At 35.1% G+C, this 7225-nt stretch overlaps 1 long non-coding RNA gene across 1 annotated transcript; it reads right to left on the bottom strand.

Annotated features, from left to right (window-relative positions):
- Nucleotides 1–487: 487 nt before the first annotated feature.
- On the bottom strand, nt 488–1027 carry LOC147504891 (uncharacterized). The gene is made up of 3 exons (XR_015221177.1): nt 925–1027; nt 656–768; nt 488–537 (listed from the first exon to the last, which is right to left on the bottom strand). It is a non-coding gene; the product is annotated as an uncharacterized LOC147504891 (long non-coding RNA).
- Nucleotides 1028–7225: the final 6198 nt, after the last annotated feature.

The raw sequence follows: 7225 nt of genomic DNA, 5'->3' as shown, positions 1-7225 counted from the left end.
AGAAACAATAAACATATAACGAGACCACTTACAAAGATATAACAACACCTTAAGCAGAGCATCCAACCATTTTCCAAGTACAAGGATAAACTGAGTTAATACCCCGACATATCTAGACACATGCAATTGACCAATAACACTCCTAAGACATAATATCATCCATAATGGTTCTTCATTACACAGTATGAACATCACACTGAAAATTCAAGACATATAAATTCATTACATGTTGGTGACTATTATAATATCTGGTTCAAAACTATAACCAAAACCAAAATTACCCAATTAGATTAATCACAAATAAAGATTAAAAAGGAAATGATATACAAACCTGCTGACGCAAGAAAGACGAGTTATGTCACGAGGAGATAAAACATTGAAGAGACAGCAGATGATTTCATCTGGAAGAACTTGTGAGGCTCAGGTCTGCAATCTTTTTACCAAAATTATGATTTGTCTATGCGTCTATTTTTCACTTTCCTCTCGTTGACATACTTCAGGCTTTCGCCTTTCTTTCTTGTGAACTTGTGACCAAGCCTTTAAAAGATTAATTTCTTTCAGAAATTTAATCAAACGGTCGATGTTCATTTTCAGGAAGACTTTTTAGAAGTCAAAGCTGCCAATTGAAATAAAGACATATAGGCTTAATTCGAACCTGATGATAGATTGAGAGAGTGATAACCGATGCTACTCCTTGGTTTCGCTTAAACTTCTACTTTTCTAGATCCAGAAACACCAGTGTTCAAGTTTTTCCCTCTCCTCATCAAGCTTTGCTTCCAAAATATAATAACAATATCAGAGATCATCAAATTTATGGTCAGTAAAACTAAACTCATTAAAGAGGGAAATCAGAAAAACCCACGCCAATTAGCAGGAAATGAAATGAAAAGGATTAGAGAAATTAAGACATATATGGAGGCATACCTTGATCGATCCAAAGCCTTCCACTCCTATTGTTTCAATCTATCAAAAACCTGAACAAAAATTCAGTACTGATAACCAATTAAAACCAGAATTTGAGAGAAAAGGAGACACCTTTTCTCCATAGCCAGATGAGAGGCAAAAAAAAAAATTCGTCGAGAAGGAAATGGTGACATTCCAAGAAGAAAACGAGGCGCCTTTTTTTTCTAGTGAAAAATAAGAAGATGAAAAAGAAAACTCACTTGCTCGCATTATAAGTCTGGGAAAAAAAAAACCCTAGACGCCTTTTCTCTTTTTTTGGTTTACTTTTGTTTTTGGTGAGACATGCTCGAGTCTAGATTGTTGACGCTTAACTCCCGAGCCTTGAGTTGTTGATGCTTCGATTAAACACACCAGCAACTCGTAAGTTAGGCTTTTCACTTTTCCTTCTTGGGTATTTCTCTTGATGCCTTGACCACTCTTGACGCTTGACTATAAAATAGAAACACTAATTTAAAGGTCTCTGAATAAAATGTTGACTAGCAAATTGTATTGATGCTTTAGGAACTACGGGAGTTATCGGTTGTGCTAGAACCGTCAAAATAATTCTTAATGGGTCTATCTTACTATACTCTCATAAAAAATAGAACTATATTAGCTGATGGTTTCGCCAAGTACGTCATAAATTATTATGACACCTGTCTTGGTTACGTCAAAATTGGACAAAATCGTCAAGAAATTTTTAAGTACTTTGGTTTATTATATTGGTGACTTGACTGTTTTAGGAAACCCGTCAACAAATTATCAAATTTTCTTGACGTTTGTGTTATACGCGACATAATGTTGCAACAACCATCATAAAACCATCATATTTTCTTGACGCTTGTGTTATACGTGACATAATGTTGCAACAACCGTCATAAAACCATCATATTTTCTTGACACTTGTGTTATACCCGATATAATGTTGCAACAACCATCATAAAATTTTTACCAAAATACCTATCTTGACATTTTTCAATAAAACCGTCAAGATAGATGAAAAGCATGCATCATAATATGTCTTTTTTTTAGTAGTGTGATTTACGTACCAAATCCCACAAAGATTTATCGATGTGCCTGAAATTGGAATTGATGAAAATTGAAAAATCCGATCATGACAAACTAATAGCCACTGTAAAAGCAAGATTTACAATTCTGTGTCAAATTGAGGCAATAGACCTCAAGAATAAAAAAAAAAACGAAAATAAATCAATAGGTACAGAGAAATCGATGGATACCTTGAATGATCCAAAGCTTAAGAAACAAATATCAATAGATCGATGGTCTCGTAATTCATCCATAATTATAAATTAAGTCGGTCTCATGTTTCTAAAAAAATATAAAAATTAAAATTTGGGATTTTCACACGAAGAAAGGATTAGAATTAGTGGTCAACTAAATTCGAAGCTGGGAGTGAAGAGATTTTCATACGTCTTGGCGCAAACTCTCAGAAGACAATCATTTGTTGGGTTGGGGTTTTGGAAAAGAAGAGATAAGGGGTGCAAGAGGATAGTGCGTATGATCTTTTAATTCTTTTCTGTCCGGCCTCCTTTCGATTTAACTTCCTTCGATGGTTGAGATTTTGCGGGCTTTTTTCTTGACGCTTGACTATGAATTAAAGCACTAGTTAACTAGTACAATATGCTTTAAGTTTTGGTTAGGCTAATCCTTCACAAAATTTGTTGACACCTATCATAAATACGTCATTACAATATATGCAAGTTGTCGGTTTTACCAAACCCGTCATAATATTTCTTGACACCTCTTTTAATTACCTCATAAATTGTGCACATGTGTCACAATAATAAGTTTAAACTACTTATCTTGACGGTTTTTAACAAAGCCGTCAAGATAAAAAAGTAATAACTGTCATAATAAGTACTTTTTTTTAGTAGTGATTGCTAAAGCCCATCCTGATACTTCTGACCAATTAAATCCTCATCAACCTCCACCTGATTATCATGAGAATTCCAAATCTTATGATGATGACTATATGCCCAAAGTCACATTTTCTCTCACATGCCTTAATGCATCATCACTCATAAATGAGAAAACTCCGGTAGAAGAAACTCAAGAGCATGTATTGGACTTGACACACTTGGAAAATGGTATTGAGAAAATTTATGAAGATCTAGGCTACTAAGAGCCCAAAACTGTAGTTTTAACTCCTTAATAATATTACATATAGACCAATTATGTTCATAATAAATAAGAGTCAGTATTGTTTACGTACTTTTGCGTATTTCAAGTCTTAGAGTCAATTATGTGAAGAAATATATCACCTTTGCAAGAGAAAGGAGCAAAGGTTGGTTGCTAAGAAGTTTTATGGTTAAAGCCTAAGTTTCAAGGAGAAAAAACCATTTTAAAGCCTAGTCAAAGCTGAAAAGTCAAAGTCAACGTAGGCAGAAATAGAGCATAAAAGTCAACAGAACTTCCGCAGGCCGTATTTTTGTACTCAGACCTCAGAATTTGGCCTATTATATGTCAAAACGACCGGCACGGAAAAATATTTCTAATGGTCTAGGCCTTGATCCAATAAAAGGAGTAGAAGTAAACGAAAAGTCTGTTTTAGTAATATTCAATAGAGAAACCCTTTCTGGACTTAAGTAATTAGGTTTTGCGCTTGATTTGGTGGCCCAAAACATAGCTCCAAAGCCCATGTATGAAATTGTAAAGCTAGACCTCTCATATATAAAGAGGACTAAGGCAAAACTCTAACTCTCTCCCCCATTAATTAGAATAATTAAATCTCTTACCTCTTCTCTTTAGTTTAACCTAGTTTATGTTTTATTAGCCTAGCCACCATTAATACAATTCAAGTTATTTTTAATCAAGTAGTACTTTAATTATGTCTTCTTCTTATTATTATTTATTCCATGATAGTCTAATGAACCATAGCTAAACCTCCATTAGTGGGATTTGATTAAATTTTTGATGAAGACTTGATGTGTTAGTATAAAATAGTTGTATTAAAGAGCTTCAAGTATAGGGTTTTCTATTTAGCAATAAGTAAAATAAACCTAGACTAGAGGTAGTTCATTCACCATGAGAATGGGTTTCAACTTCCTCTCATGCTAATTATTAGTTGGTTAGAGATGCTATGAATAATTAGGGATAAAAAGACCTAACCTTCAAGTTGAACCTTGTGTGAAAACATAAAGATTAGGGTTGCAACAAACTCTATACTAACATGTTAGGGATTAATCAAGGTGGATTTCAAATCTCCCTAAGTACTTTTTCATTTTCACATCTTATTATTTCATTTTCATTGTTTAATTTAGAATATATTAAATCATAGTTTTCACCATATTAGTGATATTTAGGATCAGTACTCTCGTATTGTTTAATTGTTAATCTCGAATTGAATTAGTATGTTCTAAGCAACTAGGAGTGGATCGAATTCTTACTCTAGTTTTATTGCATGATAATTGAGAGTAGAAATTTGATATAAAAGAGTCTAAATTATAGTTTACTTCTGCCTAGCCTAATTAGCATAAGTAGGAGTAAAAGTTAAATTTATATTTTTATCAAATGGTGTCGCTGCAATCTGAGTTGTTTTAAGAATTAATTCTCTTAGTTTTTTCAATTCTACGAATAGCCTAATTCACCCACCCATCCTATTGTTTGTGTTTTGAACTGTGTTTTATGTTTTCGGAAAACAGGATTTTTCTCCTGGAAGTATACTGGAAATTTTTGAAGTTGTACACTAGGAGCGCGCCCCTATTTACACTATTTCCGAGCACACCCGCGCCCTTCATTCCAGTAAGCTTATTTCGTGTTTTATTTCCATTCTTAAGGCCTAGCTCATTAAGAAATTGTGCGAAAGTCTGTTTCTAAAAAAAAATCACAGAGCGCGCACACGCCCTTGTTGCTTTATATTTGAGCGTGCCACGCCCATCTGAAGAAAGCCTGATATACATAGGTTAGTTACAGATCATCGTTTCATTTGAAATAATTGTTGATTCAGTGTTAGAAGCTTCCACAGGACACTGAGGTTCGTATTAAAGACGATATTCATAAGCGTAGCAAGGAGGCACTCAAGTTCTTCTTCTTTCACTCCTCGTCTCTTCTGTCAGAAGAGTTTAATTCTAGTATATCAGGTTATTGTTTGACTGTTGTTCTTGTTCTTTCATATTAGACTTAGCCTTGCATGAGATTAAGATCTAGTAAGAGCAAACCATCTAACATTATTTATCATAAACGTCAACGCACACGCCTATCTAGAATATCACACATTATACCTGCATCAATGGTTGAAGAAGCAGATACTCCTCTCTTTGATTTTTACAAAGCCCTAAACGATGGCCCTAAGTCATACATCATTCTTGCAAACCCAGTGGGGGATTTTCGAATTCCCCAAAATATTTTTAATTTCTTACCCATTTTTCATAGTTTAGACCACGAAAAGTCTTATCAGGATATACCTAGGATAAAAGAAGTTCTCACTGCATTCTATCATCCTAACGTAGGTTTTGAACAAATTAAAATGAGGGTATTTCCTTTCACCCTAGCCGATAAGGCGGCGTCTTGGTTAACTGTCCAAACGCCTAATTCCGTGGACTCATGGGCCAAACTTGTTCAATTGTTCATGGAATAGTTTTACCCACCACTGAAGACAGATGAAATGATTTAAAAGATTCATTCCTTCCACTAGAACCCTCATGAATCCTTTTCAGAGGCCTAGAACTGGTACAGTGATCTTCTTATAAAGTGTCCACATCATAACCTTGCGAAAGACACGCTTGTTCGTGCCTTTTTCAAGGGGCTTTCACATCATTATAAGGAGGTTCTTGATATAATGAATGGGGGTAGTTTCCTTAATAAAGGAGCCTCAAAGGCTTATAGGTTTTTAGAAGATCAATCCAAGCGTAATAATAATTGGGGGGGTAACGACATCCCCTGCTCCACTACTTTTCTTCTTCCACAGCTAATGCTGCCATTATGTTTGAGACTAAATCTGATCCTGAGCTTAAAACTCTAATCAAAGCCCTCAAACAAAGGGTAGAAGCCATTTCAGTTCAACATAAGCCTACTCCTGTCATGAACATCAACTCTCTTCCATGTAATTTCTGTTTTAGTCTTCAGCATACCGACTCCTATTGTCCTCTTGTCTATGAACAACCATTCGCATAACTAGACAATGTTTGCTTGTTAAATAGCCTTCCAATTCCTAACACACCTTGGAGACAAAACCCCAACTTCCATTGATGAAATAATCAACCAGTTACACCTCTGGGGTTTAATAATCAAAATGTTTGGCCAACAAATAACTATAGCCCAGCTCTACCAAGACAAGTACATGGACCAGGTAATTATAATAATTATAATAATAATAAAGGTATTGTTCCGGTTAATCACAACTATCACAATCCACACCGTTAATAATCACGTAAGATAGTTCCTGTCACACCACCTGTGGCCACTACACGTTCACAACCGGATCGTTTCGATGCCTACATGCAAGCTCAACAACAGATTCTATAATCCATTCAACAATCCATATAACAGTTAACCCAGGATAAAGCCCAACCAAAAGGTGTGTTTTCCGGTCAAGCTATACCTAATCCTAAAACGCCAATCATAGCCTTTGAAGTAACCGGTAATACTAGTAACGAAAATTAAAACGTAGGTGAGTTAAATGTCATCACCACTCTCCGTTCTAGCATATTGGTTGATAATGTCGTCACTATGCCCTTTGATACACCACTAGTGGGTATTGAAAATGAAAAATTACTAGATACCGATTTAGAAACTAAAGATACTACCCTTGTAGAGGTACCAGTTAAACCACAACCCAAGAAAAAAGCGGCCAAGGTTAAAATTCCTATTGACCCATATGCTAAATATAGAGAGAAACCACCGTTTTCCCAGAGACTAGCCATGTTAAATAAGGATACAATTTTTTATGAGATTAGGGAAGTTTTTAAAAATCTAACGATAAACCTACCTTTTCCTGAAGCTATTCAAAAATTATCACAACATGCTAAGTTTCTAAAAGAATTGTGCACTACTAGGCAGAAAACTTATATTCCAAAAGATGCCTTTTTAACTGAATAGTTTCCTACTCTATCTGAACATAATGGAATTGTTAAGTACAAAGACCCTGGTCGTCCTACTATACAATGCACCATTGGGGATACCCACACGACAACTGCTCTATTAGACCTGGGGGCGAGTGTTAACTTACTCCCTTATTATCTACATAAACAAATAGGTCTACAAGAGATGCAACCAACTAAGATGACGTTGTAATTCGTTGACCGTTCTATTAAGTGTCCTAAGG

Source organism: Coptis chinensis, chromosome 4, assembly GCF_015680905.1.
Source record: "Coptis chinensis isolate HL-2020 chromosome 4, ASM1568090v1, whole genome shotgun sequence".
Taxonomy (NCBI): Eukaryota; Viridiplantae; Streptophyta; class Magnoliopsida; order Ranunculales; family Ranunculaceae; genus Coptis; species Coptis chinensis.
The sequence above is the reverse complement of the archived record's forward strand: the minus strand, read 5'-3'. Positions and strand labels throughout refer to the sequence as shown.